The 23,862-nt window shown below is 38.8% G+C and overlaps 1 protein-coding gene across 1 annotated transcript in view; it reads left to right on the top strand.

Moving 5' to 3' along the window:
• Nucleotides 1-284: 284 nt before the first annotated feature.
• The window catches only part of LOC132552194 (regulator of G-protein signaling 17-like), a 51,314-nt gene continuing 27,736 nt past the window's right edge, over nucleotides 285-23,862 (top strand). Inside the window, exon 1 of the mRNA XM_060216342.1 lies at nucleotides 285-318. The gene's annotated coding sequence lies outside the window, so the exon portion shown is untranslated. The remainder of the gene's footprint in view (nucleotides 319-23,862) is intronic.

Here is a 23,862-nt window from a genome sequence, read left to right as displayed (position 1 = left end):
AGCAGACGACAAGCCTCGTTTTGATGTCGAGGATGATTTATGCATAAGTCTATGTGTTTAGATGTGGATGCTGAATTCAAGTGAATGGTGGCGGAGTCCAGGTCCATGTTGTTGCATCTGTAACCCATTTTTTATGATATGGATTTAAAAATTAAGACATTCGTGTCAATTTCTGTGATATTTCTGTGATGTATGCCTGGAGTATCATGCGATTTGTGTGGTACGTTTGTAAATAACGTGACCATCCTAGCCGGAATAGCTAGCCCAATGGAACATTACTAATGTATAGGGAGACACCAAATCTAACAGGATTTATTGGTAAGTACATATACACACATATGTATGCACCTCCAAATCGGCATGGTGACATCTTAACCTGTGTAAATGTTGAGGAATATTCATTTAGTGTGATGCATTTGTTTTTATGTGGAGCGACTCAATGCCGGGGCAGCGTGCATCACATTAGTAGTAGCAGGGGTGAGATCTATTGGGGGAGAAATGTGAATATGTCATTCAGTATTCTTATCATGGAGTGAACAGAAGCTGAGAACGGGTTAGATTTCACGTGTGGATGTGAACACATCATTGAATAGAGCATGTGTTTGATGGACAAGATTATCGGCTTAGTATTACGGGGGAGTCGGTGGTACAGCATCACTGTGGTGTGAGGCAAGTGTGTGCCACAGAGTGTGTACTTCCTCTAGCCTTACACAGGAAGTAGGGTTTTCCATCAACATAAGGGGCCCTTTAGCCTACAGGGTAAACTTATATACAGAAATATAACACGATTATACCCGTATATATCGTATTTCAACATCAACACCAACAAGGTAGTTTGCCATTCATATGCTAAGTGCTTGCTTCTTTTCGTAAGAAGGACCCCAAAACAACACTACCGGTTCTCGCATTATCATCAAATGTAATCCTACAAATTATGCTAATCACAATAATACATTATCACCACATAATAGCTCTGAATGTTGTTTTTCGTAGCGATATTATAAAAGATTTTTTTAATAGATCGTTACGTTGGTGTGTTAGTTATTTTTATATAAGCTTTGGTAAAAGCTGTACTCATATGCCTTCTCTTCTATAATGATTACTAGCGATGGTGATAACGAAACTCCAGTCGATAACGTGTGTCACTGCTGTGTGGAGACAGATAATCACATAAAATTGGGTTTATTATAATTCTGCCTCGCTGTGTACTCGTGTGTGTACAGTGTACAGGTAGGTAAGGCTAGCTCATACATTTCCCTGGGGGAAGCCAATTGTTTATACGCTCTAATGTAAATACCCAGTCCAGATAACTCTCCGAGTCTTACGGCCATGATCATCGATGATTATAACTGCACACTTTGATTTGCCCCCGTCAAATGGTAACAGACATTTGCACGTAACATTCATAAATATTGATTACTCGGTTCAAACACAAAACTAATGAAACATTGCTAGTTTGCCTTAAACCTAATTATCTTATACCTGAAAATGTTGGTATGGAATTGCGAACTAATTAAACAGCGTTTACTCTTCCCTATAGGTAGACGGCTGGAAGACACACGAAACATAATGACGAGATATCGACCCATTAATCGATTTTCTCAATTGGTTTTAGAAAAAAAGAAGAAAAAATGGATAGTATCACCGATAACAGGATTAGTGGGCTATCGATGTGATGTACGTTTTTACGATATTTCTGTCAATATAATGGTTCGTTTGCCTTAGAGAGGAAAGCGGATTGTCCTCACGACAGAGGGGGTAGGGTTAGGGGAAGGGCTGTATATAAGTAAGAATAGATACAATAGAGTAGAGAAAGGTAGGGCTAATAGAACAGTGGACAGGGGGATGATAGGGTAGAGAAAGGTAGGGGTAATAGAACAGTGGACAGGGAGGTGATAGGGTAGAGAAAGGTAGGGGTTATAGAACAGTGGACAGGGGGATGATAGGGTAGAGAAAGGTAGGGGTAATAGAACAGTGGACAGGGGGATGATAGGGTAGAGAAAGGTAGGGGTAATAGAACAGTGGACAGGGGGATGATAGGGTAGAGAAAGGTAGGGGTAATATAACAGTGGACAGGGGGATGATAGGGTAGAGAAAGGTAAGGGTAATATAACAGTGGACAGGGGGATGATAGGGTAGAGGAAGGTAGGGGTAATAGAACAGTGGAGAGGGGGATGATAGGGTAGAGAAAGGTAGGGGTAATAGAACAGTGGACAGGGGGATGATAGGGTAGAGAAAGGTAGGGGTAATAGGGGTAACAGTGGACAGGGGGATGATAGGGTAGAGAAAGGTAGGGGTAATAGAACAGTGGACAGGGGGGATGATATGAGGGTAGAGAAAGGTAGGGGTTATAGAACAGTGGACAGGGGGATGATAGGGTAGAGAAAGGTAGGGCTAATAGAACAGTGGACAGGGGGGTGATAGGGTAGAGAAAGGTAGGGGTAATAGAACAGTGGAGAGGTGGATGATAGGGTAGAGGAAGGTAGGAGTAATAGAACAGTGGACAGGGGGATGATAGGGTAGAGGAAGGTAGGGGTAATAGAACAGTGGACAGGGGGATGATAGGGTAGAGAAAGGTAGGGGTAATATAACAGTGGACAGGGGGGATGATAGGGTAGAGAAAGGTAGGGGTAATAGAACAGTGGACAGGGGGATGATAGGGTAGAGAAAGGTAGGGGTAATAGAACAGTGGAGAGGGGGATGATAGAGTAGAGAAAGGTAGGGGTAATAGAACAGTGGAGAAGGGGATGATAGGGTAGAGAAAGATAGGGGTAATAGAACAGTGGAGAGGGGGATGATGATAGAAAGGTAGGGGTAATAGAACAGTGGACAGAAAGGTAGGGGTAATAGAACAGTGGAGGGGGAATAGGGTAGAGAAAGGTAGGGGTAATAGAACAGTGGACAGGGGGATGATAGGGTAGAGAAAGGTAGGGGTAATAGAACAGTGGACAGGGGGATGATAGGGTAGAGAAAGGTAGGGGTAATAGAACAGTGGACAGGGGGATGATAGGGTAGAGAAAGGTAGAGGTAATAGAACAGTGGACAGGGGGATGATAGAGTAGAGAAAGGTAGGGGAAATAGAACAGTGGACAGGGGGATGATAGGGTAGAGAAAGGTAGGGGTAATAGAACAGTGGACAGGGGGATGATAGGGTAGAGAAAGGTAGGGGTAATAGAACAGTGGACAGGGGGGATGATAGGGTAGAGAAAGGTAGGGGTAATAGAACAGTGGACAGGGGGATGATAGGGTAGAGAAAGATAGGGGTAATAGAACAGTGGACAGGGGGATGATAGGGTAGAGAAAGGTAGGGGTAATAGAACAGTGGACAGGGGGATGATAGGGTAGAGAAAGGTAGAGGTAATAGAACAGTGGACAGGGGGATGATAGGGTAGAGAAAGGTAGGGGTAATAGAACAGTGGACAGGGGGATGATAGGGTAGAGAAAGGTAGGGGTAATAGAACAGTGGACAGGGGGGATGATAGGGTAGAGAAAGGTAGGGGTAATAGAACAGTGGACAGGGGGGATGATAGGGTAGAGAAAGGTAGGGGTAATAGAACAGTGGACAGGGGGATGATAGGGTAGAGAAAGGTAGGGGTAATAGAACAGTGGACAGGGGGGATGATAGGGGAGAGAAAGGTAGGGGTAATAGAACAGTGGACAGGGGGATGATAGGGTAGAGATAGGGTAGAGAAAGATAGGGGTAATAGAACAGTGGACAGGGGGATGATAGAGTAGAGAAAGGTAGGGGTAATAGAACAGTGGACAGGGGGATGATAGGGTAGAGAAAGGTAGGGGTAATAGAACAGTGGACAGGGGGATGATAGGGTAGAGAAAGGTAGGGCTAATAGAACAGTGGACAGGGGGATGATAGGGTAGAGAAAGGTAGGGGTAATAGAACAGTGGACAGGGGGGATGATAGGGTAGAGAAAGGTAGGGGTAATAGAACAGTGGACAGGGGGATGATAGGGTAGAGAAAGGTAGGGGTAATAGAACAGTGGACAGGGGGATGATAGGGTAGAGAAAGGTAGGGGTAATAGAACAGTGGACAGGGGGGATGATAGGGTAGAGAAAGGTAGGGGTAATAGAACAGTGGACAGGGGGATGATAGGGTAGAGAAAGGTAGGGGTAATAGAACAGTGGACAGGGGGATGATAGGGTAGAGAAAGGTAGGGGTAATAGAACAGTGGACAGGGGGATGATAGGGTAGAGAAAGGTAGGGGTAATAGAACAGTGGACAGGGGGGATGATAGGGTAGAGAAAGGTAGGGGTAATAGAACAGTGGACAGGGGGATGATAGGGTAGAGAAAGGTAGGGGTAATAGAACAATGGACAGGGGGGATGATAGGGTAGAGAAAGGTAGGGGTAATAGAACAATGGACAGGGGGGATGATAGGGTAGAGAAAGGTAGGGGTAATAGAACAGTGGACAGGGGGATGAGAACAGTGGACAGGGGGATGATAGGGTAGAGAAAGGTAGGGGTAATAGAACAGTGGACAGGGGGATGATAGGGTAGAGAAAGGTAGGGGTAATGGAACAGTGGACAGGGGGGATGAGAGGGTAGGGGTAATAGAGAGGGTAATAGAAGGGGGGAGGTAGGGGTAATGGAACAGTGGAATGGGGGATGATAGAGTAGAGAAATGTAGGGGTAATGGAACAGTGGAAAGGGGGATGATAGAGTAGAGGGTAATAGAACAGTAGAGGGGGATGATAGAGTAGATAGGGGTAATAGAACAGTGGACAGGGGGATGATAGATAGATAGAACAGTGGACAGGGGGATAGAGAGAAGGTAGGGGTAATAGAAAAGTGGACAGGGGGATGATAGGGTAGAGAAAGGTTTGGGTAATAGAACAGTGGACAGGGGGATGATAGGGTAGAGAAAGGTAGGGGTAATAGAACAGTGGACAGGGGGGATGATAGGGTAGAGAAAGGTAGAGAAAGGTAGGGATAATAGAACAGTGGACAGGGGGGATGATAGGGTAGAGAAAGGTAGGGGTAATAGAACAGTGGACAGGGGGATGATAGGGTAGAGAAAGGTAGGGGTGATAGAACAGTGGACAGGGAGGGGTGATAGGGTAGAGAAGGTAGGGGTAATAGAACAGTGAACAGGGAGGATGATAGGGTAGAGGAAGGTAGGAGTAATGGAACAGTGGAGAGGGGGATGATAGGGTAGAGAAAGGTAGGGGTAATAGAACAGTGGAGAGGGGGATGATAGAAAGAGAAAGGTAGGGGTAATACAACAGTGACAATTTGTAGAGAAAGGTGAAATAGAACAGTGGAGAGGGGGATTATAGAGAAAGGTTTCCGGTAATAGAACAGTGACTGGCGTGGTAGAGGAATATAATAGAACAGTGGAGAGGTGAAATATTATGAACATGATGTGTGAGGTTACACAAATGACAATTTGTAAGTATACGCGTGAAATATAACGAGCGTAATATGAGTTTGATTATGAATATTACTTCCGGTTTCCGCTTACTGGGTACTGGCGTGGTCAAAATATATAATAAAGATGATTCAGAAGAAATACTTTATATGAACATGATGTGTGTAGGTTGTTTAAATGAGACATCTTTCACACAGTGGGTAAATCACTGACCGATATTGAGGTAGACACCCGATTTCATGTACACAAGCATTAACTTCCTGACAGATATTGAGGTAGACACCCGATTTCATGTACACAAGCATTAACTTCCTGACAGATATTGAGGTAGACACCCGATTTCATGTACACAAGCATTAACTTACTGACCGATATTGAGGTAGACACCCGATTTCATGTACCCATTAACTTACTGACCGATATTGAGGTAGACACCCGATTTCATGTACACAAGCATTAACTTACTGACCGATATTGAGGTAGACACCCGATTTCATGTACACAAGCATTAACTTACTGACCGATATTGAGGTAGACACCCGATTTCATGTACACAAGCATTAACTTACTGACCGATATTGAGGTAGACACCCGATTTCATGTACACAAGCATTAACTTACTGACCGATATTGAGGTAGACACCCGATTTCATGTACACAAGCATAACGTACTGACCGATATTGAGGTAGACACCCAATTTCATGTACACAAGCATTAACTTACTGACCGATATTGAGGTAGACACCCGATTTCATGTACACAAGCATTAACTTACAGACCGATATTGAGGTAGACACCCGATTTCATGTACACAAGCATAACGTACTGACCGATATTGAGGTAGACACCCAATTTCATGTACACAAGCATTAACTTACTGACCGATATTGAGGTAGACACCCGATTTCATGTACACAAGCATTAACTTACTGACCGATATTGAGGTAGACACCCGATTTCATGTACACAAGCATTAACTTACTGACCGATATTGAGATAAACATCTGATGTTATGCACACAAACATTAACTTCCTGACAGATTTTAGGCTAATTCACTGACAAATATCGAGGATTAAGCAGATGTCGTTTACACAAATTACTTACATTAAACTCGTCAAGGGTTTGTGACTGTACAAGTGTTTAAGGTTAAAACTCAATTCGTCTGTGCACGCTGTGATTTGAGCTTTCTTTCTAAGAAATAATGAAGACCTGTTGAAGTGAAAGGTTCACAAATTTTAGATAGATATAAACCACTTATGTTCTGAATATCCCAATATACATTGATGTTGTAGTTCTCCAAATCCTATCTGTGACGAAACATATGTTGTTAACAAGGAAATGAACTATCAGAACGATGTTGTCATTTAAGAGAGGGCCGTAAGTACTTCCCTTTAGTTCAAGATAAATAAAATTATAGAATGTACATGTGCATAATTCACGTTGTATTTTTTAAACATATATCAACAGTTAAACAAAGAAGGCGCGTGTTCCCATAGCTTCTATAATTAACGGCTTTGTGTAACTGGACTGTGATTCAATTACCTTGTTGCGATTATCATTGTTGGAACAAGATTCAATCGTCAGACCTTCAAATACCAAAACACGTCAGACATCACACACTATTCGAACAAAGATCAGACAACTCCAAATGACGGTACACACATCAGACAACAGCCACTGACGGTACACACGTCAGATTACACCTACAGACGGTACACACGTCAGATAACACCTACAGACAGTACACACGTCAGATTATACCTATTGACGGTTCACACGTCAGACTACACTTACAGACCGTACATACGTCAGATTATACCAACTGACGGTACCCTCGTCAGAATACACACACTGACGGTACACACGTCAGACTACACACACTGACGGTACACACGTCAGACTACAAACGTTAGACTACACCCACTGAAGTTATATACTTCAGACAACACCCACTGATCCGGCAATGACAGACAACTGCTGACTGTGAACACCTCAGTCAATGTATAAGACAAATTTTATTTCTATCTCTGAATCGTTGGTATCTACTATTCTTACTGTCGCATGTACTTAAAATTCAGAATAAATTCGCTGCATGTAGATGAAAAAAGATAGATGTTAAAGTCATCAGTTTATCATGTGTTTTCTAACTACTGTGGGTGCCTGTTTACAGTGTGTTCCCTTTAATACTCTGTATTCGTTTACAGTATGTATGTTTTGGCAAAGTGTTCCCAAACTACTCCGTGTATCTGTTTACAGTGTGTACATAACTTCTTAATGTGAACAGGTCTACAGTTGATACCCTCTCTACTGTGTGTGCCATTTAATAATGTATAACCTAAAGGATTTGTGTACATGTAAACAGTGTATAACATAAATGATTTGTGTACCTGTAAACAGTGTATAGCCTAACTGCCTTGTGTACCCGTAAACAGTGTATAACCTAACTGCCTTGTGTACCCGTAAACAGTGTATAACCTAACTGCCTTGTGTACCCGTAAACAGTGTATAACCTAACTGCCTTGTGTACCCGTAAACAGTGTATAACCTAACTGCTTTGTGTACCCGTAAACAATGTATAGCCTAACTGCCTTGTGTACCCGTAAACAGTGTATAACCTAACTGCCTTGTGTACCCGTAAACTGTACAACATGACTGCCTTGTGTACCTGTTAATAGTGTATAGCCTGACTGCCTTGTGTACCCGTAAACAGTGTATAGCCTGACTGCCTTGTGTACCCGTAAACAGTGTATAGCCTGACTGCCTTGTGTACCCGTAAACAGTGTATAGCCTGACTGCCTTGTGTACCCGTAAACAGTGTATAACCTGACTGCCTTGTGTACCCGTTAACAGTGTATAGCCTGACTGCCTTGTGTACCCGTTAACAGTGTATAGCCTAACTGCCTTGTGTACCCGTTAACAGTGTATAACCTAACTGCTTTGTGTACCCGTAAACAGTGTATAGCTTAACTGCTTTGTGTACCCGTAAACAGTGTATAGCCTAACTGCCTTGTGTACCCGTTAACAGTGTATAACCTAACTGCCTTGTGTACCCGTTAACAGTGTATAACCTGACTGCCTTGTGAGCCCGTAAACAGTGTATAACCTAACTGCCTTGTGTACCCGTTAACAGTGTATAACCTAACTGCCTTGTGTACCCGTTAACAGTGTATAACCTAACTGTCTTGTGTACCGTAAACAGTGTATAACCTAACTGCCTTGTGTACCCGTTAACAGTGTATAACCTGACTGCCTTGTGAGCCCGTAAACAGTGTATAGCCTGACTGCCTTGTGAGCCCGTAAACAGTGTATAGCCTGACTGCCTTGTGTACCCGTAAACAGTGTATAGCCTGACTGCCTTGTGTACCCGTAAACAGTGTATAACCTAACTGCCTTGTGTACCGTAAACAGTGTATAACCTGACTGCCTTGTGTACCCGTTAACAGTGTATAGCCTGACTGCCTTGTGTACCCGTTAACAGTGTACAACATGACTGCCTTGTGAGCCCGTAAACAGTGTATAGCCTGACTGCCTTGTGTACCCGTTAACAGTGTATAGCCTGACTGCCTTGTGTACCCGTTAACAGTGTATAGCCTAACTGCCTTGTGTACCCGTTAACAGTGTATAACCTAACTGCTTTGTGTACCTGTAAACAGTGTATAGCCTAACTGCTTTGTGTACCCGTAAACAATGTATAGCCTAACTGCCTTGTGTACCCGTAAACAGTGTATAACCTAACTGCCTTGTGTACCCGTAAACAGTGTATAACCTAACTGCCTTGTGTACCCGTTAACAGTGTATAGCTTAACTGCTTTGTGTACCCGTAAACAGTGTATAGCTTAACTGCTTTGTGTACCCGTAAACAGTGTATAACCTAACTGATTTGTGTACCTGTAAACAGTGTATAACCTAACTGATTTGTGTACCTGTAAATAGTGTATAACCTAACTGATTTGTGTACCCGTTAACAGTGTTTAGCCTAACTGCTCTAGATTTCTGTACCTATTTATAGTTTGTAGCATAACTACTCTACATCCCTTTACAGTGTGTATGTACTAAAGTTTGTATTCTATATCGTAAACTAGATCCATCCTGATCCTGTGATGGCCGTGTTCTGTTTAATACAACAATCGATTCTCCGTCTAATGGGTCAGGTATATAAGGGCTAATTAGTACCAGGTGTATACAAATGAGTCTGTCTCACGTTGTACCTACCTAAATGATCCATCCGTGTATTGTTATACGGCCACTTTACGCCCAGGCGCGTGACCTAAACACAAAGAGCCCACTCACTCCACATTTCTTTATACATGGCTGGTATTACAGTGTTCTATGGCCTTCAGGCATCTGTCCAGTGTTACGAGGGATTTTGGTTGCTGACCAGCTGCAGCCAGTTGTACCCCATTCTCTAGATACAGCTGTCTGGAATTAAAATCAAATTTAATGGAATTTCTGATATCACAAACCGTATAAAAATTATATAGGACGTTTCACTTGTCACTGGCCTCTTCAGATAAATAACTAGAATTCAGTGTATTTGCGCGGAGTAATACATGATTTTTGGACTGTAGTGCCAAATCTTACTACACCACGGGCAAAGCGGCAGTTACTTATCAGAATAAAATGGTCAGGTATATAGCAGAAGTAGAAGTTGACAACCATATCGCAATATTTGCCTGGTAGCAGTATATTGCATTATACTTTTCGTTATCACAAGGTATTGCAGAATCTTTCTACAACTATTTCAAAACATTTTACCCCAGAATTTGAATAATTTTGCAGGGAAGTTTCTTTTATAGAAAGCCAAATTTAAGTTGTTTGAAGTGTTCTTATACTTGTGCTATATGACTGCTTTAGATTTAATCTCTTATGTAAAATTTTGTTCTAAAAAAACAAAACATTTAGAAATGTAAAAATACAATATCTCAAGATATATCGCAATATTTCTTTGACTATTGCAATATGAAAACTATTTGCAATACCAACCGTTAATTATCTGTACACTTCCAAACTCCCTAAAATTGCTCATTTAATTTAATGATTGGGACATCGTTAAGGAGCTATACAGAATCAACACCGCATCATTTTGTGAAGAGAAAGTTATATTTGTAGATAGCCAATGTGTGAATAGGCATCACGATAAGCTACTTCATGTCACTGCGTGGAGAATTGGTTTGTAAAAATTACAAAACCTACTAAATCTCCAAATCTTTCGTTTCCAGATGTCTCTAAGGGTCGTATTGAAATGACAATAGTAAATATATCGACATGAATTGCCATGGTGAATAGGGAGTACAAAGCGTGTTACATCCTAGTTCGTTCTCTACAACGTGTACATTTGTATATCTAATATGATGATGTTCTCGTATGTTATATATATCTCCTAATAGGTGATAGGCATTACCTGTAGCGACACCAGACACTAACACCAGGTAAACATTGACAAAAATAAAGATAAACATTTTCCTGGTTAAAAACGTCATAAATTAACGTATTGCTAAAACATTTTCAATTTTTCAAATCTAAATAAATACAACCGAATCATTTCCTTTTCTTTAAACACCACCTATTAATCTCCATTGTTGTCCAGATCTTCTGATTCACTGCCCTATCTGATATCACTAAAGTATTTACAGATGTCGTCCCTGCAGTATACAGTTTAAAACATTTGGTTACTGAACTATAAATTAATGATGAGTAAAGCAAGTTGTCTTTTACTTCACAATGTCTTATAAATAATGTCAACTACCCTGTTATCATTGTAATAACACCAATTATATTACTACCCTGTTATCATTGTAATAACACCAATTATATTACTACCCTGTTATCATTGTAATACTTATATTACTACCCTGCTATCATTGTAATAACACCAATTATATTAATCATTGTAATAACACCAATTATATTACTACCCTGCTAACACCAATTATATTACTACCCTGCTATCATTGTAATAACACCAATTATATTACTACCCTGTTATCATTGTAATAACACCAATTATATTACTACCCTGTTATCATTGTAATAACACCAATTATATTACTACCCTGCTATCATTGTACAAACACCTATTACATAACTGCCTTGTTATTAGCGTAATAACACCCATTACATAACTACATTGTTATCATTGTAATAACACCAATTATATAACTACCCTGTTATCAGTGTAATAACACCTATTGCATAACTACCCTGTTATCGGTGTAATAACAACCATTACACAACTACCATGTTATCAGTGTAATAACGCCCATTACATAACTACCCTGTTATCAGTGTTATAACACCCATTACATAACTACCCTGTTATCAGTGAAATAACACCCATTGCATAACTACATTGTTATCAGTGTAATAACACCCATTACATAACTACCCTGTTATCAGTGTAATAACACCCATTATATAACTACCCTGTTATCAGTGTAATAACACCCATTACATAACTACCTTGATATCAGTGAATTAACACCCATCGCATCTCTACCTTGTAATAAGTGTAAAAACGCCCAATTCTCAACCAATAACCGCTTACAGAACTGTGAATGGCTGAAGGTTTTCATTTTTTATTGTGACATCACAACTTCATGGGATGATATGAAGTTGATGTGAACAAGGATGGTAATATTATCAATTTATATTTCATAGAATTCCAACTTAATGTTTTTTCATGTTTATTGGCAAAATATGTAAGTTATACATGATCAATGGAATTCAGCGCAGATGATATTCAGGATTGTCACGGAATCTTATTTTACCTCGCTATTCGAGCCCTCCGCACAGACTGACATTGAGAATGACAATCTGACTAGTTGTCTGTGTCTCATCCTCGACACACTGTACTCAACCCGATCAAACAACTATAGCCAAATGTTAAAAAACAGGAATGCGTTAAGCTTGCAGCCTTGACAACATTTGCTTGTAACTGTCATGGTGAGCTGGTCAATAGGACTGAAAAGGTTTGTAGTAGATCTAGGGTTCTGGTCATCTTATCTGTGGTGGACATCGAAAGGCTTTGTCTGGCAATCGGTCCACTCTCTGGCACTAATGAACTCTATACGACAAAAAAATTGATTTTTCTCTCCGTTTTATTGAACATGGTAAATGTGTCTATAAGTCAATTGCTAATTACAATGACAGGCTGTTGTAGAGACAGATTTGTTCGCTGATCAATGATGGTAATGGAGTATACTGGTATGATATAACGATTTTACAGGTGAACATTTCACAAGGCCGATAAGGATTTCCCTAAATTTTGGACTTGCGTTCTAGTTCTTTCGGAACAACATATCAGTATCATGCTGTTAACTAATTATTTTATGGTCGTTGTTGTATCTGGTACTAATTAATACTTCTATTTAACGGTGTTTTTGACCTAATGTCCTATCCCTGAGATTGATATTTAGTGAGCTGTGCTGGTTGGTTCCTGTAGCTGACACAGGAACATACTAAATACAGGATATCAAATGAATGTTCAATTCAAATGAAATTTTAGGAAACGACTTTTAAATGTTTGTGACCATTAGTAATGTCCAAAAATCTCATATTAGATTAAAACAGTTTACGTGCAAGATAGTTTCAATCACAAATCCCAGAAAACTTATATTTTGACAGGTTTCAAAGTGAAAATATGGAGGACAGAATCAAACAGAGGCAACCATTTTGTTGTAACATTTTCAATTCATGACGTGACGTCTTTGTCCAGATAATGATTCACAATCGCTTTCTGACTGTCACAGTTAATGGGAAACGCTCCAGAGTTTATTACACTATTGATATATATTAAACTAAATAGCACGTGTAAACTTATTGGAAAACAGTCAGATTATATCATAGCGCTTCAAGCCAGTCCTTTGTACATTTAGCCCATGATGAAAGAAGGGCGTGTGAACGGCCATGTACGGATGCATGTATGAGTGTGATTACAACATCACTTTTGATGTCACATGTTTGGCTTGTACTTTCAATGACGTAATTCAGCCAAACTGTGAAAGAATGCCCTAGCATCACTGACATTTTCTGTTTTAATGGAAGGGTGCGCAAATAAAATGAATGGAGTTACGTAGTTTATAAAACAGGCGGTGTAAGATAATGTATAAAGTAGGGAGTTTAAGATAATGTATAAATTAGGGAGTGTAAGATAATGTAATATAAAGTAGGGAGTGTAAGATAATGTATAAAGTAGGGAGTGTAAGATAATGTATAAAGTAGGTAGTGTAAGATAATGTATAAAGTAGGGAGTGTAAGATAATGTATAAAGTAGGGAGTGTAAGATAATGTATAAAGTAGGGAGTGTAAGATAATGTATAAAGTAGGGAGTGTAAGATAATGTATTAAGTAGGGAGTGTAAGATAATGTATAAAGTAGGGAGTGTAAGATAATGTAATATAAAGTAGGGAGTGTAAGATAATGTATAAAGTAGGAAGTGTAAGATAATGTATAAAGTAGGGAGTGTAATGTATAAAGTAGGGAGTGTAAGATAATGTATAAAGTAGGGAGTGTAAGATAATGTATAAAGTAGGGAGTGTAAGATAATGTATTAAGTAGGGAGTGTAAGATTATGTATAAAGTAGGGAGTGTAAGATAATGTATAAAGTAGGTAGTGTAAGATAATGTATAAAGTAGGGAGTGTAAGATAATGTAAAAGTAGGTAGTGTAAGATAATGTATAAAGTAGGTAGTGTAAGATAATGTATAAAGTAGGGAGTGTAAGATAATGAATTAAGTAGGGAGTGTAAGATAATGTATAAAGTAGGAAGTGTAAGATAATGTATAAAGTAGGTAGTGTAAGATAATGTATTAAGTAGGAAGTGTAAGATAATGTATAAAGTAGGGAGTGTAAGATAATGTATAAAGTAGGGAGTGTAAGATAATGTATTAAGCAGGGAGTGTAAGATAATGTATAAAGTAGGGAGTGTAAGATAATGTATAAAGTAGGGAGTGTAAGATAATGTATAAAGTAGGGAGTGTAAGATAATGTATAAAGTAGGGAGTGTAAGATAATGTAAAAGTAGGTAGTGTAAGATAATGTATAAAGTAGGGAGTGTAAGATAATGTATTAAGTAGGGAGTGTAAGATAATGTATTAAGTAGGGAGTGTAAGATAATGTATAAAGTAGGGAGTGTAAGATAATGTATAAAGTAGGGAGTGTAAGATAATGTATTAAGTAGGGAATGTAAGCTAATGTATAAGATAGCGAGTGTAAGATAATGTATAAAGTAGGGAGTGTAAGATAATGTATAAAGTAGGCTTCATACAGGGCAAGATGTAGGAGATATAAGGTAATGTATATTTTGAAGGATTTCAAAGTATCATCAGGTGATTTTGTTCCTGTGGAATGAGCTCGTTATTGGTATGTTCATTTTAAACACGTATCTTATACTGAAGGGTCCATGCTTGTATTGATATAGTCACACCAGTTGCTTGTCAAGCAAAGACTTCCTGCACGTATAGAGTTTCAAAACAAGCTGTTTCCTCCAGATAAGGCTGGGACGTATCGAACAGAGCATACAGTTATAGGAAATGTTTGTCATACCGACCCAAACTCCAACCAAATCAGAGATCTGCATTACGTAAGCTAAGTGCAATTTAGAAATGTAGCTTCTTTTGAAACATTTCGGCCTTAAACTCCAACTGGTTTGCGATACTGATAACGAGAGTCATTTTGAGAAATGGTAAAGTGTTAGCTAAAATCGATGGTCAGTTCACTGGTGTATTTATTGTAATGACCAAGTATCCAGTCTACTCCATCAATGTCAGCAACGTGTCCACTAAGTCCTTCAGTGGGTCACTGACACACACTACATATATAGTTTGTAGAGCTCATATCGAGAACTGCCTGGAGGGCACCTGTTGTGTGACTCTATCAGCTCAACCATGTGAATCCGCGTCGTTTATTTTTCATTCCGTAATATTGATCAACCAATAGTTCCGAATCGCACAGGGCGCAAGACCCTTCGCGCTTGATTGTTCGGAAGATGTGCGGGCGGTTGTGGGGTGCATAGAACAATCCCAGATCGATTGATGAAATGACTTCCATACATGATATAAACTTGATTGTTATTATCCAGGCCTTCATGTAGACTCTATTCTCACAGCTTACCTGCAGATTAACGATTAATGGATTCTGTTCCTACTTCTCACAGACATACCTTCTCATGCACGCTGTACATACATGTATAATGCACAAAAATATTGAATTTCCTAGAGCGAGATAAAACAACTGGAAGTAAATTGCTTTATTCGAGACTCCATCCAGCTCAAATGAAGAAAAAAAATCAATATTTTTTTGAAAGATATTGAGAATTTAAGTATTTCCAATGTGGTTCATGTGATCATCTATAAAATGCTATTTATGTAAAGGCATGGCGCTACAATACGTCAGAAATACAGAAATTGAAGTGATATGAGATTACAGCAGTCGTGCGAGACATCTTGTTCTCATACACATTGCTCTCCTCACAAATCCATCATCGCAGATAATGAGGGACGACGTATTCAACGACGTCAGATCTCTACGGAATCAATAGGGACATGATGGTTGACATGTAACCGTCACGTACGTGTGTCGTGTACCGTTATTGATCGTGGCCTGTAATTGGTGGGTACACTTCGCCGGAAGTTTAAAGTTGGGGGCGGCGTGGTAATAGTGGCCTCTATAAAGTCCATGGCAAACCGTATCGCATAAAACATGTAATGTGGCAGCTGTAGAGATATGTTTATTTACATAACAATTACTGACAGACAGCAGACTTGAGTATCGATACAACAATACATAGGTTACTACCTCGAACGTGGCGTCACTAACCGTGAGTGTCGCTGAATCTTTGATTGAAATTGAATATGATCACCCACGTCTCTTGTCTCATTGGTGGGTATACATTTACCGTTGTCGGTCTTTATAACGTTGGTAACAACACGCTAACCGCTCTCTGTTTCATTTATGGTAATACACTTAGAGGGGCTAAATGGTTAGATTTCGCCATTTTCCCCATGCGTTTGATTTCGGGCAAGCATTGTAATACTTAAAATTATACTCTGCACAAAATTACAATACTCACTGAGAGATATTGATAAAGATCCTCATCTTGTGTCTAATACCCCTCGCTGTTTTGATCGGAGATAGCCGAGTTCGTCATGTGACCTTCGGAGCCTCGTTTTAACCCGCGGTTTTAATTTGATTTCTTACTATGTATATTTATGTAACAAGCCAAAGTTTAATTTGCCGGCCATGTTTCAATTCTTACTTTGTAAAATGACTCCTTGTTTCATGTTATACGCGTGACAGAGCGAAATAAACTAATTTGAATTACTCCGAATCTAAAATTATATACTTACCGGAGTGGGTTTTTAACGTTAGTAGTGGTAGCACACTAACCGGAGTGGGTTTTTAACGTAAGTAGTGGTAACACACTTACCGGTGCGGGTTTTTAACGTTATTAGTGGTAGCACACTTACCGGAGTGGGTTTTTAACGTTAGCAGTGGAAACACATTTACCGGAGTGGGGTTTTAACGTTAGTAGTGATAGCACCCTAACCAGTGTAGGTTTTTAACGTTATTAGTGGTAGCGTGGGTTTTTAACGTAAGTAGTGGTAGCACACTTACCGGAGTTGGTTTTTATCGTTAGTATTGGTAACACACTTACCGGTGCGGGTTTTAACGTTAGTAGTGGTAACACACTTACCGATGTGGATTTTTAACGTTAGTAGTGGTAACACACTTACCGATGTGGATTTTTAACGTTAGTAGTGGTAACACACTTACCGGTATGGGTTTTTAACGTTAGCAGTGGTAGCACACTTACCGGAGTGGGTTTTTGACGTTAGCAGTGGTAGCACACTTACCGGAGTGGGTTTTTAACGTTAGTAGTGGTAGCACACTTACCAGTGTGGGTTTTTAACGTTAGCAGTGGTAACACACTTACCGGTCTGGGTTTTTAACGGATGTTTTAACATACAATTTCGCGTCGGTGTTATGGAAACCTACTTATTACCAACAGTAACCGTCAGCACTCAGGTGATAAACTTATCTCGACAACCGAATGTTGGTGTTGTTTTTTTAACCCCTCGATGTCATGGTAACATGCTTAACGCCACTATTATCAGCTGTTTAATGGTGAATTACCGTTGTTTTCCTACTTCTGGTGACATAGCCATGTACTTAGCAACACACACCTACTGTCAATTTCAACTTTTAACTTCCGGTGTCGTGGTGATATCCTTGCAATCATAATTCACTGATGTAGTCATGGAGACATATCTACAGCCACTTCCTACTTCCGGTAACTTGGTGATATTCCTTCCACAGTGATTCACTGCGTTATGATGGTACGAATACGGCCACTTGTAACATCCAGTATCGTAATGGTATGCTGGCACCATGAAATACTGTTGTCACGACAACAAATCTAAGCTATTCTAAATGTACACGGTTGGTTAAACACTCATATTCTCTTGTACAGTTTCTGGGGACAAAGTGTTGCCTTTTTAAAAAAAAATTGATCCTGTGTTGTTGTTGTTTTTTGTCCTGAGTTTGATTTATGATTTCGTTGACATACCGATATCATCGTGCTCCTTGAAATAACAAACCTAAATGAAGTGTGATATATCTTATTCTCATATTATCCAGAATTATTATTGATAATGTAATCCATACTGCTGGTCTAATTTGGATCTTCTAAATACATTTACCGCGTGACTTGATCTGCCACAGTGACTTTGTCACACCCTTATTTCCCACCCCTAACACGACACTGCAATATCAATTCTACAAGACGTGTTCTGCTGTACCGTCATCATGCTCTTTTTCATCTGGCTGTCCCTTCATGGACTGGAGTAGGTCTCCTTGCAGCAGACTGTTCCGTCTTGGTCTTCATCAGTTATTCCTGTATCAGGCTTTTTGCGACTCAAGCAGGCATTCTTAATGTAGGCTGCTCCGACTTGACCTTCATCAGTTCTTTTGGCACCAGACTGTTTGTCTGGGAATAAGTAGAACTTCCTGAAGAAGGCTGTTCTGTTCAGGTATTTATCAGTTGTTCTTGCGTCGCGCTCTTTGCAAATCAAGTAGGCATTTTTGAAGCAGGTTGATCCATTATGGCCTTTTGCAGCAGGTCTCCTCTCAAATCTTCACAATTCTTTTTTGTTAGCGTTTGGTTTTGATTTTCCGTATCGGAATGAACGTGTACAAAAGTAATCGTTGAACCATGAGATGCTGAAATATGATCAGGAATCTTATCGACCCTCATGAAATCGCAATATAGAACACGCCGACCGTTTCTCTCCTGTCATGTGTATTTATCTTTAGCATTTAGATAGAGTTTTACATGTTGAAACTCATACATATTGTTCTCTATGGGTGATCTCCCTAACCATTAATACGTTATAATATATGCTTGTCAGAGTAATATCTCTGTTCTCTTGAAAATGAAAGTCGCTTCTTTCCTGAAGCATTCTGGTACTACTCGGGAGGTTGGGATGCATTTTATGTAATCGATAATTGTTGGCGGGTGTTAAATTTACACGGTGAAGGTGCGGGATCCCTGGAATACGACGTTTGCTTTATAGTGTCTAGAATTCGAAATTGAAATCAATTGTCACCGCAGATATTACACTATTAAATGCTGTACGTTCCATCATCCTGTCTACACTTAATCAGACATAATTGTGATTATTTTGTAAGTATAGTTGTGAAGACTATATTTCTTCTTCTTCCTTGTCACCAGTCCTGATTTATGTTAAGGCTTCGTTTGATCACTTTAATTGGTGTCCTTTTGTCTCCTTTCCTGATACCTCGGTATCAGAAGGAGATCTTGTGCAGATTTCCACGTTATTAATTTTCTGTATTGTTTGGGAGCAAGTCTTACCTTAAAGTTTTTAACAAATTTAACAGTCAACAGTACTGGATCACAGACAGACTTTTGGAATTTAATTATCTCAATTAAATAAGATAGGTCTCACAGAATAATTAGCAAAACATCATCCGTAAGCGAGCTGTTCTCAAACAGCTTTTCTTTGTTTCTATCACTCTGTCCTTCTTTAATATTCTGATTAAAATTCGTTATTCACATCATCTTTTTTCCCCTATGATCTTGTTTTAGACCTTGTCCAACTATACCTCTTTTGGCCTTTCTGTTGACTCATTTGAGATTTACCCGAGAAATTACTTTGACACTCATTTCCACATTTTTCAGTTTTGATTTATTCCTTGTTGGATATGTACATTATTGTGTCAGTGTTCCATCGCCTGACTCTTGAGGCTGCTATTGAATCGAATATCATATATTTGTCAATTTACCTTTTGGTTAACCAATATTTATTCAAGAATAGCATGTGTCTTCTTTGAGGTGCTTAAAAGATACGTTTTCATCATCTCCGAAAGTCCGTTTTATTCGCTCTTCCAACTGTATCGACCCGATTATAGAGCGGTCGCAATAGAAAGACGGGATTGACTTATGTCTCATTGCCTGAAACGTTTACTGGACTTATTGCCATTCTTTCTGAGCTTGTGTCCATATAGACCAAGATTGACGAAAAGAAGTCATTTCTTGTGGTGGCAGGGTGATATGGAATGACCGGAAGTAGTTATATCTCGCGATTAAATATGACTGCTTAAATGAAAATTATCGTAGATAAACTCAATCAAAGAATAACACGTTTTTAGACATTGAATCATATTTTAAAAACTAATGATTGTATTTATAATATCGACACAACGACATCTCCCTTCTTTGTGATACAAGACGCTAATTGCTATAGGCCTTGAGATTTACTTGATCTAGAACATGTGGTACTTTGTAACACACAGTACAAATCATATGTAGAATTAGTTAACAGAGGTATGGTTAAGTTATGAAACAAAACAGATCTCTGAAGGATAAACGATTTATTTTCTGTCCTCTCCATTGAAATGTACTTAGTGATAATCCTAGTCTAAAACCGATGCCTTTGTGTTCTATTTTCTTTTATATAACAATCCATCCTTGAAACATGAATATTGCATTTATAAAGACCTAGCTATATGTTCTCTACATTAATACATGTTCACACGATCCAATTAAACCGCTTATCTAATAAGTTTATTTTTATATAGATTGAGCAGTCATTTCCATTGTCTGTCAATCAGGGATTAAATCCATTGTGATTTATATCAATTAATTAATTTCTATAAACAATAGATATGTGACACTTAAAACTATTAAGACTGTTTTGACTGCATGGATGTAATGCTATATCATAACACAGCGAGGTAACCATTGGCGTAGTAATGATGACGTCATGGTTTTCGACCTTTTTACTGTTTCAAGTTCAACAACAAATAAATATATTACATGTTCAACAGCAAAAAAATGTATTACATGTTCATCAAATAAATATATTACACGTTCAACAGCAAATAAATGTATTACACGTTCAACAGCAAATAAATGTATTACATGTTCAACAGCAAATAAAATTATTGCATGTTCAACAGCAAATAAATGTATTGCATGTTCAACAGCAAATAAATGTATTACACGTTCAATAGCAAATAAATGTATTACATGTTCTACAGCAAATAAATGTATTACACGTTTAACAGCAAATAAATGTATTACATGATCTACAGCAAATAAATGTATTACACGTTTAACAGCAAATAAATGTATTACACGTTCAATAGCAAATAAATGTATTACATGTTCTACAGCAAATAAATGTATTACACGTTCAATAGCAAGTAAATGTATTACATGTTCTACAGCAAATAAATGTATTACACGTTCAACAGCTATTAAATGTACCGATTACTTGTTCAAAAGCATAAGTCTTAAAGATTTTATTTGCATGTATATAGTATAAGTATTTTGTAAAATTGATGATTTCTGTGATAGTAAGGATTGTGTTCATTTTTACTTAAATATGAAAATATCTATCAAACAATCGATTCTTTCTTCATATTTGAGACAAGCTATCAAAATAATGATCTATTTCTGTGTAAGCTACAAAAATGTATATATTTCAGTAATACTGGGTTGGTTCTTTGGTTGTCAGTTCATGCCACGCCAGCCATAATTTGTAGGAGATTCCAATCTGCCATTTATCGTCAATTTACTCAACAGCGACAGTGCACACGAGAGAACAATGTTAGTAACAGGGGTTGGAACTCCTGATGGGAGTACTGGTGATAAGGGTGATCCTAGTGTTTATTGATACATGAGGACTTGTGCCTGATGAGCAGAGCTGTCTCCTGCTGACTGCATATGGAATAGGTCAAGGCTTCACTCGCACTGGTTTCTGATAGCCCCTATTTTACAATATCAGGCGTGAGTAATGCGTTCAATTAACACGACGAAAGTCCTGGCGTGCTTTTACCAACGCTTCGTTGTATTGGATTCTAAGTATTACATAATGCACGCGCCATATGTAAATTAATTTGAAATCCCCATTAAAGGACTTGCATGGTGGACACGTAACCCCGTCACTAAGCCTACATTTATACATCGTTTGTAGGGGTCTAATAGAATGCTCCCCTCCTACCTTCTGTATGTGCTCAGCGCAATTCTCTCGCTAGGACTAATACATAGTATGATGGAAGCTGCATCGATTTTCAACGGCACTCAAAGGTTTTCCATACATGTACTTAGAGTTGTGATATGTAGGCCGTGAGAAATCGATTGATTTTTTGATCGATACTTGACCTTTCACCCTAGCACAGCTGACTTCCCAGACCTTGTCTGTATACCGGTGGCAACATACATGTACGCGTATGAAAAGATTCTGGTCAGGATTTTCAAGTACAAGGCCACTTCTTCAGCTACAGTGATTTGACCAAGTGGGGCAATGAGATTAATTTCTTTTGTCACAAGCGTTCATCATATACGAACTTTGGATTTGAACTTGATCGTTGTACATTTCAAGTGACTCTGACTGTGACAATGTGATGTGGTGTTTTTGTTTGTCTGTAGGTATGTAACACATTAATTTGTATTTATTTGTACCGTATCAGATGCAGATGAATAAACTTTGACCATGTATCGATACCAAATTAAATAAGTTTACAGCGAAATAATTAATACTAGTTAATTTTAGGAGGACACTGGATCAAGTCGACAACGATAAAAGTAATTCTAAAAAACTATTTCAACTTTGTATATGTTACGCATCTACTTCTTTAACAATACGTTTCCATGAATTGAGGATATGACAAAAATGTAGTCTGGTTGTAGGGAATGTCTTCCGTCTAATACTCATCACGTGATCCATGCCATTTGTAAACAAATGTACAAATGTAGGTGGCATATGAATATTTATTGTCAAATTGTTCTCTCAAGCACACCTCATGTCTGGTATCATTTCAATCTTTCAATATTTAAATATTTTTTCCTACTGATATACGGAAGTAAGTAGATATCTTTAAATCTATTGGTTGGATACGCCATGTTGTGTTAATATTATACATAAAGTACTAGTAGATCTGACGCGTCTTCAAAGCGGCCAGTGTACCAGATAAATATATCCAAACTGTCTTCCTCCCTAAGTACCTGGTTTTATCTGAAAATACATGACTCCCGCTTAAGGAAGCAACTTCTGTTGAGTTGACATTTACGACAACGTAAAATGTCTTTAAACAGAAAGTTTATTATGTTCCAAAGTACAGTCCTAATTAACAGCGTGACTCAGAATTACTAAAGGTAACATTAACACAAACGTCAATAATTCAACTTGTAATCCTTGGTCATTTTACTGCAACACTGTTCTCGCCTGTCATGATTTTTACCTTCTAAATCCAAGTATTTTCAACACCTTTTAGAGGTTGTAGTTACAAAAATCAAAAACTGGTCAACAGTAATCATGATTGAATACAGGACCTAGGAAAGATCACTACCCTTCTTTCCACAGCAATTTTCCACAATGTCCTTACAAGCAAGAGTAATCATGATTGAATACAGGACCTCGGAAAGATCACTACCCTTCTTTCCACAGCAATATTCAACACCGCCCTTATTAGCAACAGTAATCATGATTGAATACAGGACCCTGGAAAGATCACAACCCTTCCTTCCACAGCAATATTCAACACCGCCCTAGTTAGCAACAGTAATCATGATTGAATACAGGACCCCGGGATGACGTCATGGACTAGTATTGTCATTGCAAAGATTTTCTAGAAGACGCGATCGAACTGTATTGTTCAATACAGGTCTCAAAGGATATGCATTATTTGAAGCAATCTTGGGAATTGAACATACGGGCATAGTTTAAACACAAGGTTCTAATGTATTGTGATTGTTTGAATACAGGGCTCTCCAAGGAATGATATTGTTTAAACACAGACCTCTAAGGACGATGCCGTTTAAACACAGATCTCTAAGGAGTGATATTGTTTAAACAGACCTCTAAGGACGATGCCGTTTAGACACAGATCTCTAAGGAATGATATTGTTTAAACAGACCTCTAAGGACGATGCCGTTTAAACACAGATCTCTAAG

Source organism: Ylistrum balloti, unplaced genomic scaffold, assembly GCF_031769215.1.
Source record: "Ylistrum balloti isolate Yb309-2 unplaced genomic scaffold, AGI_CSIRO_Ybal_v1 Utg370240, whole genome shotgun sequence".
Classification (NCBI taxonomy): Eukaryota; Metazoa; Mollusca; class Bivalvia; order Pectinida; family Pectinidae; genus Ylistrum; species Ylistrum balloti.
The sequence above is the reverse complement of the archived record's forward strand: the minus strand, read 5'-3'. Positions and strand labels throughout refer to the sequence as shown.